Source organism: Mus musculus, chromosome 2 (assembly GCF_000001635.26).
Source record: "Mus musculus strain C57BL/6J chromosome 2, GRCm38.p6 C57BL/6J".
NCBI lineage: Eukaryota > Metazoa > Chordata > Mammalia > Rodentia > Muridae > Mus > Mus musculus.
Window position 1 is genome coordinate 132,424,701 of NC_000068.7, and position 27,799 is coordinate 132,452,499.

General features: G+C 44.6%; 1 long non-coding RNA gene across 1 annotated transcript, besides 1 other annotated feature; it reads left to right on the forward strand.

The window, feature by feature from the left end:
- The first annotated feature begins 40 nt into the window (after window positions 1-40).
- On the forward strand, window positions 41-27,799 carry 4921508D12Rik (RIKEN cDNA 4921508D12 gene). Its single transcript, NR_045802.1, has 4 exons — window positions 41-165; window positions 20,798-20,962; window positions 23,100-23,362; window positions 27,278-27,799. It is a non-coding gene; the product is annotated as an RIKEN cDNA 4921508D12 gene (long non-coding RNA).
- Window positions 1,754-4,402: an enhancer, noted in NCBI's record as "VISTA enhancer mm1391". NCBI's record gives its function as "enhancer in: forebrain[5/5] | nose[4/5] | heart[3/5]" and the evidence as "EXISTENCE:transgenic organism evidence [ECO:0001131][PMID:17130149]".

Genomic DNA, 27,799 nt, shown 5'->3' on the forward strand with positions numbered 1-27,799 from the left:
CCACAGGGTAGGGATGGGGGTGGGGCTGGAGAGATGGCTCAACGGTCAAGAGCTCTTAATCACTGAACCTATCTTGCCATTCCTTGAATGAATGAATTTTTAATCAAGCTTAAAATCCAGGAGAAATAAAACCGAGGAAACAAGTTGCTATGGATGAGAGCAAACGTGAGTAAGAAAAACTGGCTAGTTGTGACTGTTGATGAAGTTTCTTGTTGCAGCTGTTTTGTTGTTTTATTTTGGAGACCAGATCTCAGACTGTAGCACTGGTTGGTCTAGAATTCACTACGTTAGCCCAGGATGGCCTTGACTTTATGGCGTTCCTCTTGCCTCTCTCACTCAAGGGCTGAAACTATAGCCTGAGCCACCATGCCTGGGCTGAAAATCTGCTTAGAAAAACATAAATAAAATCGAACATGTGCTAGATAATTGGTCAGAAACAAGGAGAAAACGTACAATATTAGAAATGTCAAAAGGCTGAGTTCAAGGCCAGCCTGGTCTACAGAGTGAGTTCCAGGATAGCCAGGGCTACACAGAGAAACCCTGTCTCAAAAAAAAAAAAAAAAAAAAAAAAAAAAAGAAAGAAAGAAAGAAAGAAAGATAGATAGAAAGAGAGAAAGAAAAGTAAGAATCATCAAAATGGGAAACTTTTTAAAAATCAATGGAGTACTTTGAATAACTCTACGTAAACACATTTGATAACCTTGATGAAATAAGTGCATTTATACAAAAATACAATTCACCAATTGACTCCAATGGAGAAGGCAGAGCGTGTAATCTTTCATGGTAACTGGTTACTCAGAGAGAGTTATTTAAGTAAATTGTAGTGACGGATATCTGAGAGAAATCTTCCCCAAAGCATAATCCATCAGGATTGAGAAAATGCCGTCAGCAGCCAATTAAGCAAGGAAACTGCTCCGGCTGCTGCTGCTGCTGCGGCTGCGGCTGCTTCTGCTGCTTTATTAATAATCCAAGAAATAGTTTAGTTTTGATGGATGATCCCAGCCTGGAATTAGCGTGAGTCAGGACCAGAGTTAATCCACACTCCATGGTCACCAAAGTCCACAGGGACTTTAGCCCCAGAGTTGACAGTTGGCATCAAGCCTGTTATGAGCAATGACAGAGAATGTCAGTGACAGTCGTGCCTGTGATGTGTCCAAGGAGACACTCTGCAGCTACCCCAGTTACTCAGAGATGTCCTGTTCCCTGATGGACTAAGATTCTCAGTCACTTTGTTGTGCCTTCCCATGACAGCATTAGATCCAGAACTGTTTTTTTGTTTTGTTTTGTTTTTGTTTTTGTTTTTGTTTTTGTTTTTGTTTTTTTGTTTTTGTTTTGTTTTGTTTTGTTTTGTTTGACATGGTTTCTCTGTGTGGCCCTGGCTGTCCTGGAACTCACTCTATAGACCAGGCTGACCTCAAACTCAAGATCTGCCTGCCTCTGCCTCTGCCTCTGCCTCTGCCTCTGCCTCTGCCTCTGCCTCTGCCTCTGCCTCTGCCTCTGCCTCTGCCTCTGCCTCTGCCTCTGCCTCTGCCTCTGCCTCTGCCTCTGCCTCTGCCTCTGCCTCTGCCTCTGCCTCTGCCTCTGCCTCTGCCTCTGCCTCTGCCTCTGCCTCTGCCTCTGCCTCTGCCTCTGCCTCTGCCTCTGCCTCTGCCTCTGCCTCTGCCTCTGCCTCTGCCTCTGCCTCTGCCTCTGCCTCTGCCTCTGCCTCTGCCTCGACTTGAGTGCTGAGCTTAAAGGTGTGTACCACCACCACCCAGCTTGTCCCCTCCTTTAAAAAACCCACCTTATAAAACTTTTTGGTACAAACCCAAATGCTATAAGTTTCCTTATATTCCCTCCACTAGGGTGTCCCGAGATTCCTTTGATGTGGCCCATCTTTGCTTCTTTATCTTCTTTGATGGGTGCGCATGGGCAGCCACAGCTGTACCAATCCCACACAGTATGGACCTCAAAAATCAATTCTCTAACACCATCCCATCCACCTAGTACCTTGCCTGAATATTCAGTGATAGTTACAAAACCTCCCCTGAAGTGTGTCCCTACTATGTGCCAGGTTAAGACTATGTGCTTTGTCCAGTACCTCTTCAGCTGTGATATACACGTCAATCATCAAGGTATATGGATATAGCACAGACTATGGTTCAATGTGTTTGGAAAGGTCATGGCAGTCCACATTTCAAGCAAAGTCTTGGTTAACACCAGTGCTGCAGATTCAAGGACTACACATGGAGTTCCAAGGCCTCAGGTGCACAGCCGATAGCACTTGTCAGCACAGACTGCATGGGAGGCTTGAAGCATCTGAGCTCTTGATGCCATCCATAACACTGGCGCCCCCGGCAGTGAGACCCAAGTGGCTCACATATGAAGCTAAACTTTAGGGCAGGGCCTTATTCTATAGTGAAGAAATTTAACACAGAGGTGATGACTACCTGTCCCAGCCCCTACAGTCCATGTTGGAGGCTGAGTTTTAAACCCAGGGTACCTAGCTGTAGAATCTAGGGTGCGTTCACCTAGCCATTCTCCTCAAAGCATCCTAAGGAGAAGACAGAACCTTATACTCTGTCATTGGTGTTAACTGGGGAAAGCAGACCCGTTTATGTGCAAGGCGTCAGGAAACAGCCTGGGCCCACCGATTCTCCAGCAGTAAGCTTGTCAGCATGGTTTTGGCACCATCACAACTGGAGGTCAGAATGTTGTCTCTATGACCACAGACATCTCTAGCTGTATGACACTCAATGCTTTCCCCAGGCTTAAACATTATCGGCTCCCTGACTTTCCTATAAACGCTGACCAGTATTTTTCCAGTCACTGAGGTTTTAAGTGTAAGAGAAAGCCAGGTGCATTAAATCAGTGTAATTACCTCTGAAATGCTGGTGATTGAGGAAGTGGATTCCGAGAGAAATTCTCCACGGCTTTATCAAAGGGGAATTGTGAAGCCCCGGACTGGACAGCAGCCAACTGTCTGCCCCTTTCTGATGGGAAGCAAAGGATTCTCTGAGGAAGGGGCTTGCTGGCAATGGCGGGTTCATCTCCCATCTGGGAATTCATTAATTAGGGCTTAGCTCTGAAGGCAGATAACAAGCTAATCAAAAGGGGAAGTGAAGCCCCACAGATCTCAATGTCTAATGAGTACCGCTGGGCTGAGCAGGCGAGACGGCATCAGAACAGGTGGGGTGTCAGATGGCGGACCATCCTGAAACCGCGGTGCTGGTGGCACACTTCCGGTTTTGAACAATTCCAAGATAAGAGAGGTATTTAAATCATTCTACACCAACCACCTCCCTCAATGTCTGCTATGTTATCATCTCATCGTTCCAGAAAGGAAACAACACAGTCCCTTCCCTGTCTACCAGCACAGAGAGAGGAGATTGTGTTCAGGTCTCCCGCTGCCCGCTCGCTTGCAACCTCACAGAGAACACATCTCAAAATGCAGGGTTATCCCAATCACCGCTTACTCCCAGGGCTTCAAGTTTGGCGTTACGCCTTAAAACAGGCATTTGGAGAATGTGAGATTGAAGGAAACATTAAAAATATAAAGAAAATCACTGGGTTTGTTAGGTTTTTCTTCTCTCATCTTGAAATCCTTGCTGCTTTTCATATCTAAACCCTGGGTTAAAGGTTTTTCAGTCTGGGTCCATCTTAGAGCCTTGCTTCTGCTCTCATGAACCAGCTGGAGCTCAGACGCTGCCCTGAGTGTTTTTTCTAGATGGGACACTCTCGAGAAGAAGTTAGTCTGGAAGCAGCTTGGATAATGACCAGTCACTTATCTGCATACCTTCTTTGGGCCAATCATCTCTTTTCCAGTCGATGAAGATGATGATGAATAGATTCAAGTTATTCTCTCCCGTCCACCAAGGAATAAAGTCCCATTGTGGTTTTCTTGACTCTTCAGCTTCCGGTGGTCTCATCCAGGTAAATTACCTGGTCATTCTCCGTGAAGAGGAAGGCAGAGGGCATACGACACCTCTGGCACAGGTAGAGACCTTCCGTTCCCAAGGCTCTATCACTCAGATGCAGTCTGCAGTGCCGCAGTAGTTCTTACTGGAAACCCTCAGATGATCCGCATGATAGGCCTATGTACCCAGCTGCCCAGCACCACCCCAAAGCCTCTCACTAGCTAGATAAAGAAACTGTGTTCAACCACGCCTCTGAATGGATTGCTAGTTTGTAAGACAGGAGAGAGAAAGGGTAGAGAAGATGGACAAGAAGGTGAACTTTCCATGGCGTAGAATGCATTTGCATTTTATATGATATTGCTTTGCTCTCTCCTTATTAAGCCAGTGGCTACCAGTCTTGCTACACAACTGGGATTCTGGAGGACCTTACTTGACTCCTGGTACCCAGGCTCTACCCCAACCCTTTTGCCACTGAATTTTTGTGACCGCACTCAGACATCAGAAGCTGCTCAGTGGTCATTGCTTAAAATGCGGCTGCAAATTTAAAATTTCTTTAGAGGCTTAAAAAAATATTGATGCCCAGAAATTGTGATTAATAAAAATAGCATGCGTCTTGGACACCTGGGATTAAAAAAAATCTTCCCAATGCACAGCCACAGTTGAGGATTCACGCTTTAGCTATCTTCCTCTCCACGGTGAGCCACTGCACAAGTCTATACCCAGCATGCACTCTGAGGAGCAGAAAGCATGTAACTTATTGCTTTATCCTGCTACTCAGCATCTTCTGTTGCCTGCCCAGGAGGCAAAACGCAACAGTAAACAAAGAATACAAACAATAGGAGAATTTGAGCCACTCCCACTAGACTTCTTGTTTAGATTCCTCTTTCAAAATCGGTGGTGGAGGCCTGACACTATTACTGATGCTGTGGTGTGCTTGCAGACAGGAGCCTAGCATGGCTGCCCTCCGAAAGGCCCAGCAAGCAACTGAAAGAGTGAGATGCAGATACTTACACCCTACCAATGGACAGAAGCTGGGGACCCCTATGGTTGAATCAGGGAAAAGCTGGAAGAAGCTGAGGAGGAGGGCGACCCTAGAGGAAGACCAGCAGTCTCAACTAACCTTGACCACCTAGGATCTCTCAGACACTGAGCCACCAGCCAGGCAGCATACACCAGCTGATCTGAGGCCCCCAACACATACATAGCAGAGGACTGCCTGGTCTGGCTTCAGTGAGAGAAGATGCACCTACCCCTCAAGAGATTTGAGGTCCCAGGGAGTGGGGAGGCCTGGTGGGGGGTGGGGTGGGGACATCCACTGAAGAGGGGAGAGGGGGGCATGGGGGATGGGAAGTAAGGGATGAGAGTCAGAGGGCAGAAGGGGAGGGGATAAAGACTGGACTGTAAAAAAAGATTAAAGAATTTTTTTTAAAAATGGTGCTGGAACCAAGTAAGCTAGGTAAGCTACATCCTTAGCCCCAAACCTTCTTTAATTGGCTTCTAATAACTAACTTATCAGAGGAACTCAGATAGTACAATTTTTAATGGATTTCCATAGAAGACTCCAGCATCTATTGCAAATGCTTATGGATCCCTTAAACATGGGATCGCCTGGATTGGTGACTGAATGCAGCCTTTTGGTACCACCGAGGCATTGTACACTCACCTAACTATCCCTGAGTCCAAGCAAAGAAACAAAAGTCACAACTCACATGGTCGTAGTTAATTACAAAAAGAGAGGGTGAAGCTAGCGATCCTTCTAATCTCAGAAGTCTCTGTTAAAAGCATAACAGTTCATGAAATTGTCACATTCATAGTGAGAGGAAATATGTTATAACCGGAAAGGATTAGAGCCAGGAAGTTTACAAATGCAGCCCAGCAACACATTTATGCATATAACATAGTATATTCAAGAATGTCTCTGTTTGCAGAAAAACACCCAGAGGAGTGGGCACAAATCCTTATCTCATCTCTAACCATGTGTTATAAAAATTAGGTTATTAAGAAAGGATATTTTAGAGGCTGGAGATATGGCTCAGCAGTTAAAGAGCATTGGCTGCTCTTTCAAAGAACCCAGGTTCAATTCCAAGTGCTCACATGGCAACTCACAGCTGTCTATTGCTGTGTTTATAAAAACGTAAAGAGAGGGGGGATATATTCTATGGAGGTGTAGTCAGGTATGGAAAAGGGGGTGCCTCAGCAGGCCCATGCTGAGACATCCCTTCCCCCTGAGGGACCAGCCAAGTGACGGTATAGTATAGAATAGAGTTTATTAAGGGCATAGAGAGGGGGAGCTAAGAGGATAGGAGAAGGAAAGGGAGAGGGAGAGGGAGAGGGAGAGGGAGAGGGAGAGGGAGAGGGAGAGGGAGAGGGAGAGGGAGAGGGAGAACAGAGAAGTAGAGGCTGGCCATGAACGTGTGGAGAAAGAGGAGGGAAGGGAATGGGGAGTTGGGGGGGGGAGAGCAAGGGAGCAAGCGAGGAGAGGGCAAGCAGCCCCTTTTATAGTGAGTCAGGCACACCTGGCTGTTGCCAGGTAACTGTGGGGCAAGGCTTAGACAGAATGCTAACATCTATACCTCCAGATCTAGAGGATCCAACACCCTCACACAGACATACGTGTAGGCCAAACACCAAATGTACATAAAAATTTAAAAATAAATAATATAGAAAAGAAAGGATATTTTAAATTCAAAGTGATAGATTTAGGTCTCAGATTGCTGACGTCTATGTCTTATAGTTTGCTCAGACAATTCTATGTGACATCATTTATTTTTCAACATTGCTACAATATTTGGTTACTGCTGAAACAAGACATTGGTTATGCAGTAAATAAAACATATATAGTATAATGTCTGCCTTAATATTCCACGGTTGAGTCATTTTGAGGAGCTGCACAGTTAGTAAGCCTGCCTGTGGATTGTAATGAGAAAGATTTGGTAGAGAAGCCACCAAATATCCTGGAATAGATAATATGGCTTCTTCTCTTTTGCTGTCCTTGGGTTCTCATGAGTGACTGTGCTAATTAAGTAGCTAAAAATCAGAAGGTAGAAAATAGAACTGAGTTACAAATGCTTGGAGAATCCCAGAGGATCAATTGTATCTTCTGTGTAATTGCCATTTAACAATGAGGGAATCCCAAATGTCCAGTCTTCTTTAAGAAGGACATCAGGTAAGTGTGTGAACCAATCAGTTGAGATGGTATCTTAGGGTTTCTATTGTTGTGATAAAACACCATGACCAAAAGCAACCTGGGAGGAAAGGGTTTACTTCAGCCTACAGCTTGTAGTCCATCATCCAAGTCAAGGCAAGAGCTCAAGGCAGGAACTAGACACATGAGCTGATGCAAAGGCTATGGAACAGTGCTGCCTCCTGGCTTGCTACCTGTGACTTGCTCAGACTGTTTTCTTTCTTTCTTTCTCTTTTCTTTTTAAATTAATTTCTTTTTATTTATTCACTTTACATTCTGCTTGCTTGACTCCTGGTCACCCCCTCCTAAAATCCTTCCCCTTTCCTATCCCCTTCTCTTCTGAGTGTGTAGAGTAGAGACTGAGAGTATGGCCAACCAATAACCACCCAACTTGAGACCCATCACATGGGCAAGTACCAATCCTTAACACTATTAATGATACTCTGCTATGCTTGCAGACAGAAGCAAGTTGTCCTCTGAGAAGCTCCACCCAGCAGATGATTCCAACAGATACAGATACCCACAGCCAAATAGTGGATAGAGCTTGGGGGCTCTTATGGAAGAATAGGAGGAAGGATTGTGGGCCCTGAAGGGGGTCGGAACTCCACAGGAAGACTAACCTGGACCCCTGGGGCTCTCAGACTGAACCACCAGCCAAAGAACATACAAGGGCTGGACCTAGGCCTCCCAGGTTGTTTTCTTATATCATCCAGGATGACAGGTTCAGGGATGACATCACCCACAAGGGGCTGGGCCTTCCCACATCAATCACCATTAAGAAAATTCCCTGAAGGCTTGTCAGGTGGAGATATCTTTTCTCTTTCCAAATGACCCTAGCTTAATGTCAAGTTGACATAAAAAACTAGCCAGCACAGATGGTTTCATGGTACATCAAGCCAATTAAAGCACAGAAAATGAGGCTGTTTGGGTTAGTCACTGCAGGTTAGTGTACTGCAAAGAACAGTATGGGAGGAGGAGGCAACTAACTGGCTTCTGTGACTGCCCGATATTCCAGCGACACAGGGCACACAACTGTGTAGAGCAGTTTTCCCATTCTTCTTTAGTTAGAGCCCAGATGAATAGAGGCTGGACTGAATTCTGTGAAGTCAGGATCACACATTTGTCACTCACAGCCAAACTTCAGCACCTGGCACAACAGACGCTGGACTAGTAGTGTATAACTTGTTAACTAGCTACCACTCTTAGGGGCAACTGTCACGTATGCTCAAGATTGCTTGTGAGATTTAGAGCCCACTGCACTCAGGAGAGAAAAAAAGATACTCCAGTGATGTTACAGCCATTGTCCCTAAAACACCAGGTGGCTTTAGTCAAGCCATCTGAACTTTGAGAGCTCAGAGCCACTTGTGCATCTTAAGTCCTACACACAATGGTCTCCTTGCTTTCTACCTTACAAAGGTATTATAGTAATCAGACTTGTTGAAGACATAGGAAATACCAGGCATCTATTTTTTGATTGTTTGTTTCCATATTTCCCTTTTTCATTAATTAATTAATTTACTTTACATCCTGATCACAGCTTCTTCTCCCAGTCCCTCTCTCTCTCCTTCCCTTCCCCCATACTTCCCTCTCTTTCTCTTCAGAGAAGGGGAGGCCTCCCATGGTTATCAACCCGATTTGGCATATCAAGATGCAGTAGGACTAGATGCATCTTCTCCTATTGAGTCTAGACAAGGCAGTCCAGTTAGGGGAAAGGATCCAAAGATGGGCAACAGAATCAGAGACAGCCTCTACTCCTACTGTTAGGAAACCCACATGAAGACCAAACTGCACATCTGTTCCATATGTGTAGGGGGCCAATGTCTGTTCCATGCATGCTCTTTTGTAGGTGGTCCAGTCTCTGTGGGCCCTCATGGAGCAGAGTTAGTTGATTCTGTAGGTCTTCTTGTAGTGTCCTTGACCTCTCTGGCTCCTTCAATTCCTTGTTTCCCTCTTCCACAAGATTCCCCAAACTCCACCTAATGTTTGGCTATGGGTCTCTGCATCTGGTTCCGTCAGCTTCTGGATGAAGACTCTCAGAGGACAGCTATACTAGGGTCCTACCTACAAATACAGCACAATACCATTAATAGTGTCAGGGATTGGTTCTCTCCCATAGGATGGTTCTCAGGTTAGGCCAGCCATTGTTTGGCCATTCCTTCCATTTCTAATCCATCTTTATCCCTTTATCTGTAGACAGGACAGATTTGGGGTTGAAGGGTTTGTGGGTAGGTTGATGTCTCCATTTCTCTATTGGAAGTCTTGCCTGGTTTCTGGAGGTGGCCATTTCAGGTTCCATATCTTCTGTTGCTAGGAGCCTTAGCTAGGGTCACCCTCATAGGTTCCTGGGAGTTTTTCCTTGTTCTAGGTTCCTGGCTCACCCATAGCTGCCCCCACTTTCAGTTCTCTCTTCCAGTTCTCTCTCCCCCAGTCCTCCCCACACTTGATCCCTCCTGTTCCCCTCCCCACCACCTTTTTACCTTATTCCCTCTCTCCACCACCTCTGATGTCTATTTTATTTCCCCTTCTGAGTGAAAGTCAAACATCCTACCTTAGGTCCTCCTTGTTACTTAGCTTCTTTGGGTCTGTGGATTGTAGTATGGTTTCCCCGTGTTTTATGGTTTATATCCATTTATAAGTGAGTACATACCATGTGTGTCTTTCTGAGTCTGGGTTACCTCACTCAGTATGGTATATTCTAGTTCCATCTATTTGCCTGAGATTTTCATGATGTTCTTGTTTTTAATAGCTGAATAGTATTCCATTGCATAAATGTGCCACATTCTGTATCCATTCTTTGGTTGAGAGATATCTAGGTTGTTTACAGTTTCTGGCGACTACAAATAAAGCTGCTATGAACATAGTTGAGCAAGTGTCCTTGTGGGATGGTGGAGCATCTTTTGGGTATATGCTCAGGAGTAATATAGCTGGATCTTGAGGTAAACGTATCCCCAATTTTCTGAGAAACAGCCAAATTGATTTCCAAAGTGGTTGTACAAGTTTGGACTCCCATCAGCAGTGGAGGAGTGTTCTCTGTGTTCCACATCCTTGCCAGCATCTGCTGTCACTTGAGGTATTGATCTTAGCCATTCTGACAGGTGTGAGATGTTTTGATTAAGGACATTGGACATTTCTTTACGTATTTCTTGACCATTAGATTCCTCTATTGAGGATTCTCTATATAGCTCTGTACCCTGTTTTTAAAAATTGAGTTATTCATTTTTTTGGTGCTTAATTTCTTGAGTTCTTTATATATTTTAGATATTTATCCTCTGTTGGATGTAGGGATGGTGAAGATCTTTCCACAATCTGTAGGCTGACATTTTGTCCTATTGCCTTACAGAAGCTTTCCAGTTTCATGAGGTCCCATTTTTTTTCCATTTTTTATTAGGTATTTAGCTCATTTACATTTCCAATGCTATACCAAAAGTCCCCCATACCCACCCACCCCCAATCCCCTACCCACCCACTCCCCCTTTTTGGCCCTGGCGTTCCCCTGTACTGGGGCATATAAAGTTTGCGTGTCCAATGGGCCTCTCTTTCCAGTGATGGCCGACTAGGCCATCTTTTGATACATATGCAGCTAGAGTCAAGAGATCCGGGGTACTGGTTAGTTCATAATGTTGTTCCGCCTATAGGGTTACAGATCCCTTTAGCTCCTTGGGTACTTTCTCTAGCTCCTCCATTGGGAGCCCTGTGATCCATCCATTAGCTGACTGTGAGCATCCACTTCTGTGTTTGCTAGGCCCCGGCCTAGTCTCACAAGAGACAGCTACATCTGGGTCCTTTCAATAAAATCTTGCTAGTGTATGCAATGGTGTCAGCGTTTGGATGCTGATTATGGGGTGGATCCCTGGATATGGAAGTCTCTACATGGACCATCCTTTCATCTCAGCTCCAAACTTTGTCTCTGTAGCTCCTTCCAAGGGTGTTTTGTTCCCACTTCTAAGGAGGGGCATAGTGTCCACACTTCAGTCTTCATTTTTCTTGAGTTTCATGTGTTTAGAAAATTGTATCTTATATCTTGGGTATCCTAGGTTTTGGGCTAATATCCACTTATCAGTGAGTACATATTGTGTGAGTTCCTTTGTGAATGTGTTACCTCACTCAGGATGATGCCCTCCAGGTCCATCCATGAACAAAGAATTCTCACCTGAGGAATACCGAATGGCAGAGAAGCACCTGAAAAAATGTTCAACATCCTTAATCATCAGGGAAATGCAAATCAAAACAACCCTGAGATTCCACCTCACACCAGTCAGAATGGCTAAGATCAAAAATTCAGGTGACAGCAGATGCTGGCGTGGATGTGGAGAAAGAGGAACACTCCTCCATTGTTGGTGGGATTGCAGGCTTGTACAACCACTCTGGAAATCAGTCTGGCGGTTCCTCAGGAAATTGGACATAGTACTACCGGAGGATCCAGCAATACCTCTCCTGGGCATATATCCAGAAGATGCCCCAACTGGTAAGAAGGACACATGCTCCACTATGTTCATAGCAGCCTTATTTATAATAGCCAGAAGCTGGAAAGAACCCAGATGCCCCTCAACAGAGGAATGGATACAGAAAATGTGGTACATCTACACAATGGAGTACTACTCAGCTATTAAAAAGAATGAATTTATGAAATTCCTAGACAAATGGAGGTCCCATTTATTAATTGTTGATCTTAATGTCTGAACTGTTGGTTTACTGGTCAGGAAGTTGTCTTCTGTGCCAATGTGTTCAAGACTGTTCCCCACTTTCTCTTCTATTAGATTTAGTGTATCTGGTTTTATATTAAGGTCTTTGATCCACTTGAACTTGAATTTTGTGCAGTGTGATAGATATAAATCTATTTGCATTCTCCTACATGCAGACATCCAGCTGACCAGCAACATTTGTTAAAGATACTTTTTTTCCATTATATGGTTTTGGCTTCTTTGTCAAAAATTGAGTGTCTGTAGGTGTATGGGTTTATTTCTGTGTCTTTGATTTCATTGATCAGTCTGTCTGTTTTTATGCCAATACCATACAATTTTTATTACTATTGCTCTGTAGTATAGTCAGAAGTCAAGAATGGTGATACCTCTAGAAGTTCTTTTATTGTACAGGGACATTTTAGCTATCCTGGGTTTTTTATTTTTCTATATGAAGTTGAGTATTATTTCAACAAAATCTGTAAAGAATTGTGTTGGAATTTGATGAGAATTGTATTGAATCTGTAGATTGCTTTTGGTAAGATGGCCATTTTAACCCTACCAATCCACGAGTATGGGAGATCTATCTTCTGATATCTTCTTCAACTTCTTTAAGACTTGAGGCTCTTGTCACAGAGGTCTTTTACTTGCTTGGTTAGAGTTACACCAAGGTATTTTATGTTATTTGTGGTTATTGTGAAGGATACTGCTTTCCCTAATTTCTTTCTCAGCCCATTTATCATTTGTATACAGGAGAGCTACTGACTTTTTTTTTAAGTTAAGTTTTTAACCATCCAGGGGAACCCAGCAGGCAGGGGGCTGTCTTGGAGGGTCTATCCTAGATGTTCCTAGGACCAGCAGGCCTACTCGGGAAGGTAGGCAGAGCCGTGACCTGGACAATGGAGCTCAGCTCACAGTGCTAGCTTGCCTGAGCATCTTTAAATCTACAGAGCCTTATTTATAAAAGGTCCTTATACAGTGTTTAAATCATGATTAACATGACCTCAAAGCCCTTGCTTTCAGCTTACTCAGAGCTTGTCTTTAAAAGCATCTTCTGTCTCCCCCCCCCTTCCTATCACTATTGAAATAATTTCCAAACTAGTTTCTTTCAAGTATCTAATCTTCAATGGCTACTATTAGCAACTTCCATCTCTGATGTGTTCAGAATTTAAGTCTAAGCCATTAGAAGGGACACAGTTTCTCTCTCAAAGTTAAAGCATAATGGATAGGAATGGTACGCACAAAAATGCTCTCTATAAATAATCATTTCAGGACCCCAAATGGCAAGACAAAGCCTTTCTATGTCAGCCAGAGAAAGCCAAGGCAGAGAAAAGATCGTATCTGTGTTCAAAGGAGCTCCATGGAGAAAATATAGAACAAAGGGCAAAGTGCTCAGCACATGAAGGAAGATGAGCTGGCCACCAGGAAGAACCTGTAATGTCCTTTCAAGCACATCTCACGCACCCTGTGCACTTTCAGCACAGATAAAGCAAGCTGTCACCTATGCAGTATAATACACCTGTTGTTCTCTGTTGGATGCTCTGACTGTGGCCACTGGCCTCAGTGGACTGGGTCCATGGGCTTCCTCAATGCCTGGCTTTGCATTTAGTTCATGAGAACACAGACAAGCGACCACAGAAAGATGAGAAAGGCATTGGCTGATAGGTTTGTCTGGCTCCCGTTTGTGCTGGCTGCTCTGGGGCTCTGGATCTCCTCCATATGGATAGTCCTCCCTAACTTCTGTGGGACTCCTCCTCTGGCTTCCATTGCCACCCCTCCCTTCATTATCATGACTAGAGGCAGTAAGGTAGAACCAGGCCACTGCACTGTCCCAGGCTGTCCAATTTGAAGGTGTCACCTGCTTCTTCTGAGCTCAGGATCCGGAATGAATGCCACTATGCATCCAAATCCCCATTTCCTTGCTCCAGTAGCATCACCACCCTACCTGGTTCTATTTAGAAATTGCCTTAATGCCTGAACCCATTTACATGGGAAGAGCAAGCTTGTCATGTTTCCATGAGCTCCCTGCTCTGCCTGATGCTTGAAGTTTTCATTGTTAATTAAGAGGCTCTCATTCTTAATTTATTCCTTTTTAAAATGAAATCAGCTTTGTTAGAGCTAGTTGGTCTGCCTGGGATTAATGAATTTGAAGTCTGGGCTGAATTTTCTCAGATGTTATTGTTTGTGGAGGTCTCTAGTGCCCATCTGCTCTCCCCTGAACCCCTTCCCTTCTAAGATACCTGGTGCTTACAGCCAAGGACTCCTGTCTCATAATCCTAATAGCCCCTGCCCTCCCTGTGCCATGCTTCTGAGATTTTTAATCAAAGCCATAATATCTATCTATCTATCTATCTATCTATCTATCTATCTATCTATCTATCTATTAATCTACCTACCAATTGGCCCATGGACCTATCTATTGATCTAGATCCTCCTATATATCCTCCAGTTGTTCTTTCTACCACTCTTTCAGGGCTACTATTTAGACAACACTTTCTCTATGGTGTCATCTTTTCCATCTTAACATGCAAAGGATACCATGGGAACATAAGGATGGCAGAGTGGCTAAATAGGTGTTAGTGGAGTCAGGTAAGTAAAAGAGATGGTATGTGACTTGAGTTACAGGAAAAGAAGAAGATGATGAAGAAGAAAGGAGCCTGTGTTTTCACAGCAAAGAGCCTGTCTGTGTCTGCCAAGCTCATAGGCACCTTCGGTAGTTGCTCATGCACCAGTGACCATGTTCACTTGCTGTGGCTTTAGAAGCTGAAACAGAACTAGCTGTAAGATCAATCAGATGGCAGCCACTATGCAAGCCAGCCAGAGGCCAGGCATGAAGGCATCCCACTATCTCGCACTAGAAGACCTCTCTGTGGTTTTGCCTCTTGGTTGGTTGCTTTTTTTTCAAATTAGTCTGAGACTTGCTAGCTCAAAACCCCATGGGCATTACATAAATAATAATAAAATTATTATTTTAAATAAAATAATAATAATAATAACAAATCATATATCGGTGTTATGCATGAAAGCTCCCAAAGTATACTGCTAACCGAGTGTGGCCCACCACCTTTGCACCCTTCATGAAGCTGTACTTAGATAATATGCCCATGCAGGCAAGACAGAGCTTTGTCTTTAAAGAGCTCAAGCCATTTCTAACTGCTGGAGTTCTCTGACCCCGTGACTCCCATGTGCTACTGGGATGTGCTGCTGGCTTAGATGCTTAAGCTTCCTCTTCAGTCTTTTGCCCTCTTTCCCTTCTGGAAGCTTCAGGCAGGGTTTTGTTATGAGAGACTGCCCCTCTTGTTTAGCTTTGTCCAAGAGCTGACCAAGAAATGTGTAGAGTTATGGCTCTTTTTCTTGGTCTTCTCCCACATCTCACACCCCTACAAGTCAACATGCTGGCTTTTTAGAGGAGAGAGTGTGTATGTGTATGTGTTTCTGTCTGTCTGTCTATCTATCTATGTGTGTATGATCCTGTGGGTGCATGTGGTGTCTGTCTATCTATAGATATGTGCATGATCCTGTGTGGGGTGTGTGTGTGTGTGTGTGTGTGTGTGTGTGTGTGTATGTGTCTGTGTCTGTCTGTGTATTTATTTATGATTTTGTGGATTATGTGTGTGTGTGTCTGTGTATTTATTTATGATTTTGTGGATTATGTGTTTGTGTGTGTGTGTGTCTGTCTGTCTGTCTGATGCATCTGTGTAAATGTATGAGTATAAGCCAGAGGACAGCTTTGGGCATCTCTCCTGAGGCAACATCAACTTTGGGTTTTTGTTGTTTTTGAGAGCAGACTCTTTCTCAGGTCTGCAGCTTGTTGACTAGGGTAGGATGAGTAAACCCCAAGAACCTTCCTGTTTCCCTTCCTCTTCATCCCGGAGATTAAAAGTATAAACCACTGTGCCTAGATTGTTACTTATTTTTTAACTTGCCTCTAGGCATTGAAATAAGTCTTCATTCTTGGGTATATGCAAAGGACGTTACCAATTAAGCTGTCTCTCCTGAACTCTTTGAGAGATTTTTAATTCTCAGCAACAAAATAATGAGCACTTGACAGCAGAGAGCATCGGACAAAGATTATGCAGGAAAAGGAGGATAACAGAAGCCAGAAACATCTAGAAAGAGGCGGAGTGCTAAGCTAATGGCAGTGAAGGACAACTGATGAGCTAAGTAATTGTGCCCAGAGAAGATACTCTAGGGGTAGCCAGGTGGCTTTTCAGTTCCTGAACAACATGCTAGATCTCACAAGGTCATGCTGGATCTAAAAGGCCATTCTGGATCCCACAAGGTCATGTTGGGACCCATAAGGCCATGATGAGCCCCATAAGACCATGCTAGGTCCTATAGGCCATTCTAGATGCCAGTTTCCATTTGGCCACAAGGACCAGCAACTCGGGATAAAATCCATTCTGATAAACAAAGCAAACCCAGCATGTCTTTATATCTAAAGGAGTGGTAGGAATACAGGCCAAGACTGTAGTGGGGAACTGTGTGGTGTTGGGAGAATCCCAGGGAATAACAAATTGGAGAGTTAGGTGGAAATGAGACTGGGAAGGCGAGTAGGATCAAGTGGCAGGTTTCTCTGCTGAGTGCCCAGAGAGGTTTTAAATGTACAAGCGATGAGTCAGGTGTGCTTTCTTATTCAGTCACAGTGTGGAGGAGTTTGAGCGAGTAGTGTCTGGGCAAGGATAATGGAGACACTTAAGAGAAAAGGAGAGGAAAGATGTAGTCAATAAACAAAAGCAATAGGAGTTGGTGACATAGCTTTTCCAGTGATTCCATTTGTCACGTTTGTACCCTGGATGAATAGAATGCCACAGCCCGAGATGCAAATTGGCATGAGGTACCATATGGTATCCAGGTGGAGAAATGCAACAGGCAGCGGGCTTTGTGCTTCTGGGCTTCCGATCCTAAGTCACCTCAGTACCCTATTGTCACCCAGACTCATTCTTGTACTGTTATGTCTGTCCCTAATGAGAACAAGTTCTTTTGTTTGTTTGTTTGTTTGTTTGTTTGGTTGGTTGGTTGGTTTTTCGAGACAGGGTTTCTCTGTATAGCTCTGGCTGTCCTGGAACTCACTTTATAGACCAGGCTGGCCTTGAACTCAGAAATCCGCCTGCCTCTGCCTCCCAAGTGCTGGGATTAAAGGCGTGAGCCACCACGCCTGGCAAGAGCAAGTTCTTTATCCTTAAGCCTTCCTATGTGTGCTTGGAGATACTGTCAAATATCCTGGTGTCATCAATGCCTTCCCAGAACACTCCTCTCCCTTCTGGTCTTAAGTGGACCCTCCTTTATGAAACGCTGTGACAGCCCTCTCAGGGGACCCTCCTGTAAGAATACCTCATGACAGCCCTCTCAGGTGGTGGCTGGTTTTCCTGTCTTTTTTCCTTTCATAGAACAGGGTCTTCAGGTCTAGGAAATGGGTTTAGTATTCTTTTTGCCCCCACCGACACATTCCAATCTTTTCTTCTTGAAATCTCCTGTTGCGTTGAAAGTCACTTCTTTTCTTCCCTCCCCCTCATTGCCGTTCACCAACATCTTCACCAGAACATTTCACCCACAGTTCTGTCCCCCAACATCTTCTGCAGTCTGAGTGATTTCCACTTTCTTACAGGTAGGCCATCAACTACTCAGAGTCCTTATTTTACTGACAGAATCATCTCTAGTGACTTTGGCTCTGATGTTCATTCCTAGAGCCAAGCCCTACATCATGACTTTGGAAACAGAAACTCCTAACAGCCCATTCTCCTGCTGCCACCTCTTAACCACTGAGATCACCTCTCACCTTATTGAAACCATTGGCCTCTGCTTTTGAACTTCATGATTATCCCTAGCCACTATACTAGTCAGACCGAGGATGTCAGACTACCTTATGAGAAAGGCTAAAATGATGCTGATACACCACTTTAAAAGAAGAATCTTTCCTGGTATGGTGGCACACACCTATATCCCTACCATTCAGGAGACTGGGACCAAATTGTTCTACATAGAGATAGTTCTTGACCAGAGTTACATATGAGAATTTTAAAACAAACAAACAACAAAAGCAACCAAACCAAACAAATACAAAATGGAATCCAAATACTAAAGTTCATCTTTCAGGCTGGGACATGGACTTAACTAGCCTGTGGTTACCACTGTAAGCACAGAGAAATGCAGGGGGGAGCTTCGGGAATTACCCTTCACCCAATTCCCTTGCCTTTCTTGTCTGTCTAGAATATTGTTCAGCTTAACCATGTATCAGTTAATTACACACTCTTTAATTTTTCACATCTGGCTGTCTGAGCCTGAAATGTGGTTCTGAAACACCCCCCACCCCGCCCCCTGGGGCCTGTACTCAGATAAATGGATTCCAGACACAACTTAGTTCTTACCAAAAAATGAACAGCTCATTTAAACTCATCTGGACATGCAAATTTCAGTCCTGGCTTCATTAAGCTATGGCCACAAATGAGATAATACATATAAAACATCTGTAAGCTTTAAAAATTTTAAATAACATCAGTTATATCAAAAGTTTTTAAATAACATGTTACATCATCTCTCAACTATATTTAAGAATTGAAATTATGTACTTCTTGTATGGTCCGTCAAGCACAGTGTTCAAGTGAGACTTGTTGAATGGAGGCATGAAGTAATGAATGGATAAGTAGGTAGACACAGGGCCACCATGAAGGGGACCCCTGTGAGGGAGGAAAGGAGAAAATGGCCATTTTCAAATGATAGTTTAACTATAAAATACATTTTTCTAAGCCAGGTTAAAGTCCACTAGGCTTAGTTTGGAAATGGCAATATTCTTAGACCATGTTTTCCTGAAAATCAGCGCTGAGACAAGCATTATTGCTAGCAGGTCAGCACCTGGGAGAGATCAAAATGGGCAGGTTAGTGGTGCTGAGTGTTGATGCATTTGTGGCAAATGTCTCAGTCAACCTCCCTGAGACATCTAGACTTGACACAACTTTCATGGTGAGTTAAGCCCAGGGGGAAAGTTTTATATCTCTGCATTTAGTAGTCTTTGGAAGTCGGATGTTGCTGGGAGAGAGGATAATGCCAGGGAAGTCACTTTCCTAGGTGACCTGAGTAGTTTGTTTTCATTCTGGAGGTGGAGCTGCATCTGGAGTCACAGGAACCACTACAATGTTACTAATGTTTCTATGGCAGTGTGCGCCCAGCCAGGATAGAAGGATTTAGATCAAAACGAGGGCATGGTCTTCAAAACCCTATAGGTCAGCCAAATTCCAATAGGGTGACAGTATCCATGGGAGATGGGACTGACAGTATCCATGGGAGATAAGGCTGATAGTTTCCATGGGAAATGGCTGTAGGGACCACCTCAACTTAGCTCTAGAAAGACTTTTGGTTGTCTAGATTAAACTACTGGCTCTTGGACCAAGCTCCTCAGAGGACATTTGAATCTACCATGCCAACTGGCAACAAACACCAAACAACTGTGGTGACATTACATCCTGGGAGGTCAGCCTCTCTGGTCTTTGTGGGCATCCTTCCTGATGCCCTCTGAACAATGATAAAATGAAATTCCTAGGCTGAAGGCCTTGGGCCAGTTTAGTAAAATGACTGCATTATGGAAATCTGTTGGAGATACCAACAGACTTTTAAATACACCTCTACTATACGCACCAGTATCCTTCAAGCTTTGAGGTCCTACAATGGGCCTAACTAGGGAGAAAACAGAGATCACAGGAAAGGGCTGAGAAATCAGGGTCCAGACAAAGAAATATCTCTAAGTAATGTCCATGAAACTCCATGTGAACTGGGGTGGCCCTGAGAGAGATGTAGAGGTGGTTGAAGGCAGGTCATTGGCATTAAGTGTTTCAGTGTAGGACCAGGTATCATAAAGATGACGGAGCTCAAGTTTTCAATGAGGAAGGATGATACATTTATATTGAAGAAATTAGCTAATTTCTTCTTTCCTCAGTCTTAAGGTCAGCTGGGAACCAAACAGAAGAAGACCCAGAAAAGTTAATTTAGTAACCTAGTAAAGAGATGATACCATCAGAAGGTGCTTGGGACTTTTTTAAAAGTTCAGAAGCAAAAGGGCCCCACCCATGAATACTAGAAAGAGAAGGGATTCGAAGCACCTAGGGAATGTACCATCAGTGCACAGAGGGAATTTACATGCCTCACTGCCCTTTCCTATAAGGGACATGCACTTGGTCCCCCTTGCTGATACCTACGGGGACGTGATGATTCAATAGCAGGACGAATTCACGCATACTCAGTGACTCTTAATGAATGCTCCATTTATGAAAGAGCCATGAACATTTTTTTTTTGCAGGCTTCTGGAGCACAGATTTTAGAATATCAAAGTGTAACAGAAAGCCAAGAAAAGCTTAACTGAAAGATGAAAACTTCACATGCATTAGTACCATGGCAACCAGCCAGACCCACTCCAATTATGTCTCTAATTGGGTCCATAAATAATTTATAGCCCACCATTGTGTCTGGGGCAGAGGATTCCTAACAGCAAACACTTAAGTAGCTGTTAAGGGGACTGAATGGCTTCCCATTCTGAACTCATCAGGAATCTTGCCGGCTGTGATCCCTCAGCCCATCTTGAAGTAATTTGCTAGGGATTACTCGAGCGAGAAGGACTGTCTTTGGTGTCTGTCGGGGGACAGATTGCTGGAGAAGCAATAATCTCACCTGTCTCTGCTGTTAACGTTGACACCGGCTTTCAATTAAGGTCAAAGCCAAAGATATAACACCCACAGAGCGCTGACCAACTCTAGGGTTTCTCTCACTTCCTCAGAAGCCGCAGATTGTTTTCCTCCCTCAGATATCCTGCTCCAATTGTCTTAGATGCCTGACTGTGCCTGCTGACTTTCTCCTCTAGGTCTTCTTACGTTTCCTCAAAAATGTAATTGAAGTGTAATAATGTACGTTCAGGAAGAGGGGATTGAAGTGCACACATCCTAAGACAGCACAAAAGATATTCTTGTAAATGAGTTTAATCATATGGCCATGGCTAGGTTGAGATATAGGTCATTCCAACGTCACCCACAGGCTTTTCTGTTCCTTCCCAGGCTACTTTGCCTCTCAGTGGAGACAGCTGAAGAAAGAAGCAAACTGCCTCAAGCTGGTTATCAGAGGACTCATGTATGATCCATCTCACATGGACATGAACAAATGAAGAACAACTCTGAGGAGTTTTAAAACTCAAATGCTCCACAGTGTGTGAGGCATGAGAAGTGAGTGGGGCCAGCCATGGGAAGGGTCTCATCTGCATCAGGTCTAGAGCATGCTTTGCAAACCCCGTTCTTCCACGTCCCCCACTCTGGGGACAGGAGGACTAGCCAGGAGCTCACCTGAGAGTTCTGTGGTCCTTGGAGGGACCCAAGCCATCATGCAGAGCAAGTGGCTGCTTGAGTGTTTGGTTTAGCAGAGGGACACCTTGAAGTCATCTGCCACCACACTCTTCTGAGGAGGGATTATGTCCCAGCTCTGCAAAGGATCTCTCCTTGTCAAGACATGCATGTGCCTCAAGATTTTAGTTCTTGCAGCCTTCCTCCATCCAAGCCTGGGCATGGCAGCAAAAGCCTGCTTTCTCTTTTACACATAGGTTTTACATCTAAGGGAAGGATACTTAATAGCATGCACCAACTGTACCTTTATTAGGAGCTGAGGAATACTTTATACTAACAGACTCATTAGTATGCAGCTTGTATTGACCAATTTCTCCAACTTACACATGATGGAACAGAGCGGCAGATGTAGCCAGTGAACAATAAATACATTAAACTCTGACCCTAGTTTTCCTGCCCCAGGGCCTCATTAATGCACAGCAAGCCCATCCCTACCAGCCAAGGAGACTGGCCCTCAGACTAGAGAAAGAAACACAACTCACCCGAGCTGTAATTTAATGAAATCCCAGAGCCATGGCTACAGCTCGGGTCTTCATAAACTACCCTTCATTTCCTGAAGATAACAAGCTAGCAGTCAGAACTCTGTCTTGGGAAATTTTGTCTCACAAAAATTTAAGACTATAGCACAAAAATAAAATGAAAGTCACACTCATTCATGAGGATGGTGAAGTGGAAAAGAGTAAATGATAGGAGACTAAATATATGTCGTAGATGTTAACCTTGGGACGTCTCCTCTGCAAGGGTGTGCTGTTTGGGCAACAGAGGCTAACAGATTTAGAGTGTAGATGTTTTCCACACTTTTGAGTAGAATTTGACTGGGGTGAAACTAGGCATTCTCCCTGTTCCAAAGGTGTTCATATGGAGCCAAAGAGTCAATGACATCCTTCTCAAATAATTTCATCACACAAAGGCACCCGAATCCTTGCTTAGTGTGGGTTCATGGCAATTGTACTAGAAAAATGTTGCAGGATTTTAAGTGTGAGTTTGGTTGCTGTAGCAAGAATCTCACTATGAGACCAATGCAGTGATGGAAGAAACAGATCCTGAAGTGGAATGACAGAGACCAGTTGATTCATCAGTTGTGTGGATACAAGGAAGCGTTGGGAACAGTCTCCCTGTCCTTGTGCCCTATGAGGGCACCACCTGTATGTCAAGGATGGAAGAGGGTCAGGATCTCGGGTCTGGGGTGGCATGGAGACTCAAGGATGGGGTGGAGTAATGAAGAGAAACAGAAGGAATAATTTCTAGCCAGTGAAGATCTTGATTCCTTCCCCCCCAAGTAATCTGCCTATGATAGTTAATTTTAATTAATTAACCTGGGGTAGGGAGTGCCCAGCTATGGAGACATTTGGGTCAAATATTTTTCTGGGTATTTCTGTGAGGATATTTTCAATGAACTTAACATGTATGTACGTATGTATGTATCTATCTATCTATCTATCTATCTATCTATCTATCTATATCTGTTTTGGGTTTTTTGAGACAGGGTTTCTCTGTGTAGCCCTGGCTGTCCTGGAACTCGCTCTGTAGACCAGGCTGGTCTCTAACATACATGCATTTAACATTTAAGATGATAGACTGAGTGAAAAGGGGTGTCTACCTAGAGTGGGTGGCCCTCAGTCAAACAGCCGAAGCCTGACTAGAAGAACAGGGCTGAGCCAAGCATGAATACCAAGGACTCTGTCCTGTCCTTTCCTGAAATGGGACTTGTTTTTGTTTTCTCTGACTTCGGACTCAAGCTAACTGAGCATCTCAGCCCTCAGCTGCAGTTTTAGTCTCCTGAGACTAAGGCAGGATTGTGAGTTTGAGGATAGACTGGGTTACATAATGGGTTCCAGGACATCCCATCTCCACAGACAGACAGACACACAAACAAACAAACAGACATACATAAATACAATAACCAGACAAAACAAACAAACAAACAAACATACTCTCAAACTAAAATGTTGGCTCTTCCCAGGACTCAAGTGCACCAGCTAGCAGACAGAAACAAGAACCACACCGTCAGCTCTTCTGTACCTCCAGCCTGCAGATTTTAACATTTATCACCCTCAATAATTGCACATGCCAGTTCCCCTGAATATGTCTTCTGTATGTGTGCACATTCCTCTGGAACTCTGACTAATATACTGCCAAAAGCAATTGAAACTGAAAGCAAGCATCACTGGTGACCGACAGCAGATGTTCTCAGGGCCATCACTGAAGAGGACCTCAGAGTAGCTGGTGAGTTGGCAGGGAGGATGGGGCAAGGGGAGGTGGCAGCCCTGTGGATCTCTACCGTTTGCAGCTTCCAGATGATGCCAGGGGTGCTGATGATTGGGTGACACCTGGGGCCCAGGGAGTGACAGATCAGCACCCCCAGAGCAGTTTATTCTGCACAGCCCTTGCCAGATACAGCTTGCTGTGGATTCCTGTGCAGAAGCACTTAACCCTGGGCCACTGGTACTTTGGCCTTGGCCAACTTTGCATTTGGTCATATCCTATATTTTAAGGTTTCTGTGAGCTAATATATTAGTCAATCCAATAGTTTAAGCCTTCTGTGAGCCAAAATAGAGTAAGGCTTTTAAACAGGGCTTTGCTGAAACCCCCAGGGTTCTGATGCAAGAAGCTCTTTCTCGAAACCTTCCCCAGTCCCAATTTCCAGAAACTTCCCTCCCTCGCGTTTATTCTTTGCCCCTAGACTATGAGTTTTTTCCCATAACGCCTGAAAGTATTGGTGTTAATTTGCCTCTTTTCCTCATTGTTAATTTTAAAAAGCAATCTGTGCTGGCAACTTTGTGCTATTTTGAATGTACAGGAAATTACAAGCGAATGAATGAGATCCACAGAGTCGTTCAGATAAGGTCCCGTGACTGGGAAACCATGCTTTGAGAAATCCGTGAGTAAGAAGCTGCAGACCACCTCTGACACTTGAGGGCTCAGAAAGAGGTTACACACAGAGGCCCACCAGCTGTTTGTCTAAATGTGTAACGCGTCAAACCGAGGGAAGAAGCTGCAAATAAAACGGTCTGGTTTATGGCATGACATGTATGCTTCATGATCGCTTGGAATCACCATGTTTATTATGAAAATCCTTGCATTCCTTGCATTTGGAAGTTGGCGGTGCCGAGATCATCTGCCCATCGACTGCTACTAATGCTCTCGCCTTTCCCTTCCATTCCTTTCTGTAGTCAAGAACGAGAGGGACCTTGCCTTGGGTCTTATCACCACCATCTGTGGTTGCGGCTTCTTCTTCACGCCTCCAAGCAGTCCTTGGCTAACTCTTTAGCTTAGAGGAGTGCACACAGAGGTGTGGTCTCTGCCTGCTGGGAGGATGAATCAAACCCCACTTCCCTCCTCAGGGGCTGCTGGGTGTCAGGCTGTGAAAGAGGAAGGGAATGTCTGTGTTTTTAGGATGAGCCATTGTAAAGTGAGACGTCACCATTCAAGGCCAGGGCTTTGACTTTCCTGAACTTCCCACTGCCCCTGAGCTGCATGGTGGGGTCCGCTTTGCGAGCTGTGCCCGATCTATTAGGCAAAAATCATACAGGGATCCTCCAGTTTACTCTGTAACATTGGCAATTAGATATTTAATTACTGCTGTGGCACAGATCACAGTGCAAAGTCGGGCAGGAGCCTTCCCTGTAATTTGATTCATTTTCTTTTGGAGAGAAACACCACCAAGTGCAGGCTAGAAGCACGGGCTGATGGCATAATTGCCACATGCATCTTATGGGAGCACTTCCTTGGCATCCCTATGTCCCACTCCCTGGCACTGGGAAGCAGCTGACACCTGGAGGGTGAGGAGGGAGTTGAAAGGGCTGGTGGCTGATACCCAACAGTGAAGGAGTCGGCAGCAGCAGCATTCCTCTCCCGCCCCATTGAAACTATCTTTATTGTATTTTTAAGGACTATATAGTCTGATGACATTTCGGCTGTCATGGACTACACCTTAAGTGACCATATACTGTATTCTCAGTACCTGGTGAGTGCCTGGCATGGGCCACAGGCTCAGCAGTATATGGTAGGGATGTCTTGGCTCTCAGATGGTTCCTTTTGAATGACCACTCATTTCTACTATGTCCACACCCTCTCCCACGTCACCCTCTTGGTAGGTTGTGTAATGGGTCGGTAAATATTCTTTCTGCCCTCCTTGTCCATGGTGGAGGAGGGTGGGGTTCCCCACACCAGACATGTTAGACTCTTGTCCTGTTACTTACTATTGGCATAAGACATATAAACTGCATGTGCATGCAGAGAATTTAAATGTGGTCTTGTGTAGCCTTTTTAATCCTGTTCTTCGAGATGAAGAGAACGTGTTTCAGGTCACTGCTGCCTCTGGAATAAGAAGGCCCCTGAGAAGTCTTGAGCTGGCTTGATCTGGAACTTGATCGAGCTGTATCTAGTGCCTTTCAACCAAATCCAACATCCGTGGTATGATCTATAAGGAGTTTAAACCTACAGCAGGCTTCTGAGGTGTAATGTTGTTTGTTACAGATCATTATTAAAGCAACAAACTGATGTATATCCCCTCCTATGATGGACATTGATACCTGGTTCAGAGCATTAGCAAACAACGCCAGGGCTAATCATAAGAACTAGCAAAAGATGACAAAGCTGATCCCATTATAGTCAATGCATTAATGTAATTGCAAAATTAATTAATTTTTTAATTAATTCAATTTTAATTAATTAAAATTAATGTAATTACAGCATTAATGTAATTATAAAATACCCAACAGAATGAATACAAAAGTGTAATAGTTTATTGTGGAGAATACCTTCAAGGGATATGAATTCAGAATGGCCAAGAAGGTAAGGTGTTTGGGGTGGCTCCATTCACGTGGACTTGTGACGTGGCTTATTGTATCTCGGGGGGTCAGGAAGCAGAGATCTAGGCCAGACCCAGAAGCAAATATCACCTCCAAACTGTACCTGCAGAGACCCACTTCTGCTATCTAGGATGTCTCCATGGTTCTACCACATCCCCAGTCAGCACACCAGCCGGGGACCAGGTGTTCCAACACATCAGCCTGTGGGAATAGTCTATATCATAACATCCTGGAACGCCTGGCCCCGTAAGATCATGCTCATTTCACGATCGAGTTCAGTCTTCCCAGTCTCGGTGACACAAGCGAGAAGGACCCACCCACCTCTGGGGCATGGAGCAGATGTTAAGTGTGGGGAACAGATGAAGTCCTGACTGGATGTGTATTACTGACATGGCCATGTCAAAGACCCACGGGAATGTAAAAGCCTTCCGAATATGGATGTTGGATGATGAAGATGATGACGACGGCGATGGTGACGATGGTGGTGGTGGTAAAACTGCAGAAAGTATCAACTGCAGCTTCCTCCTCCCAGACGTTGATGATGTTTCCAGAAACTCCTAACAGCAGTAGCAGCTTCCTTCTCCTGGATGACTGCACCTGGAGACTGCTCCCCATCTCCCCCCTACACAGATTAGCTCACCTACCTCCTCATTACTCACTTATAAAAAGTGAGCTGAGTTTCTGAACTGTTGCTGGTGTGTCTTCATCAAAGAAGCACCACCAGCTCTACTCACCAGATCCCAGCTGTGCTGGGTGTGTGTCTGACATTTTCTCCCCTCCCCCCCCCCCGCCACACCCCTCCCCCCCTGCCCAGTTATGTCAGTCCCAAAGCTGTGCAGATCTCCACACAGCTGTCCGTCAACTAGCCTGAGAGGCTAAGGTAAACCAGCGCCAGCCATCTGAAACACTCCACAGATGCCTTGAGGAAACTGTACCAAAGTCTCGGCTGATTGTTCTAACTCCTGAGGGCCCAACATCAACCAAGGCTATTTGAGACACTGTGTCTGTTTTGTTTGTTTGTTTTTTTTTTGTTTGCTATCACCAGATTCCCTGAACTCCAGGTCGTCTTGCAGTCATTTCCAGTTAGACCAGAAGGGGACATTATTTCCCCTGGTAGTCTAGCAAGAGACTGGGTAACACCAAAGAGGCAAGACTGTCTTTAGCTCAAAACAAATGACTATGATTGATCCAAATACCCCTTCTTGGGCTGTGTGAAAATGCTGTTTGGGCTCACTTCCTCTCCTGGGACTGTGCCTCCCAGGTGTTAAGAGTCAATAAAGAATTCTCTCTATTGATCTTTTTTTTCTTTCTTTCTTTCTACTTTCAGGGTTGCAGGCTGAGCTGGCTGGTGACATGGAGAAAGAGACAGCAGAACAATGGCGTAGCAGCTGAGGTGTCGGCAGGATGAGCTGTGAAAGGGATAAGGCAGCCTGTTGTTTGATGGCGGAAGAAAGAGCAACTGAACAGTTTGAGAGCAGCCAGGGAGGGAAGGAAGGTCGTGGAAGTAGAAAGGTACTAAGAGAGCTGAGGCAAATGGACAAAGGATACAAAGAGCCAGAGAAAAAGAAACCGCAGGCCTTGATCCTAAAAGAGTTCCAGAGAGTTCTCAGGTCTTTTGGGACAAGGGTCTCAGACACCCCAGGACAAGAGCTAGCTGCTGTCAAGAACCGAGGAGTCCCTGCTACCCAAGTCTGCCCAGAAATCTGCTGAAGAACCTGTGGGGCTACAGGTTTGGGTATCTGAGGCTTGCATGTGAACTGTAGCAATAGAGGACCCTGCCTGCTGTGGCTCCCACTGGCCTATGCAGTCATTCACTAAAGCCAAACACTAAAGGAAACAAGCAGACAAG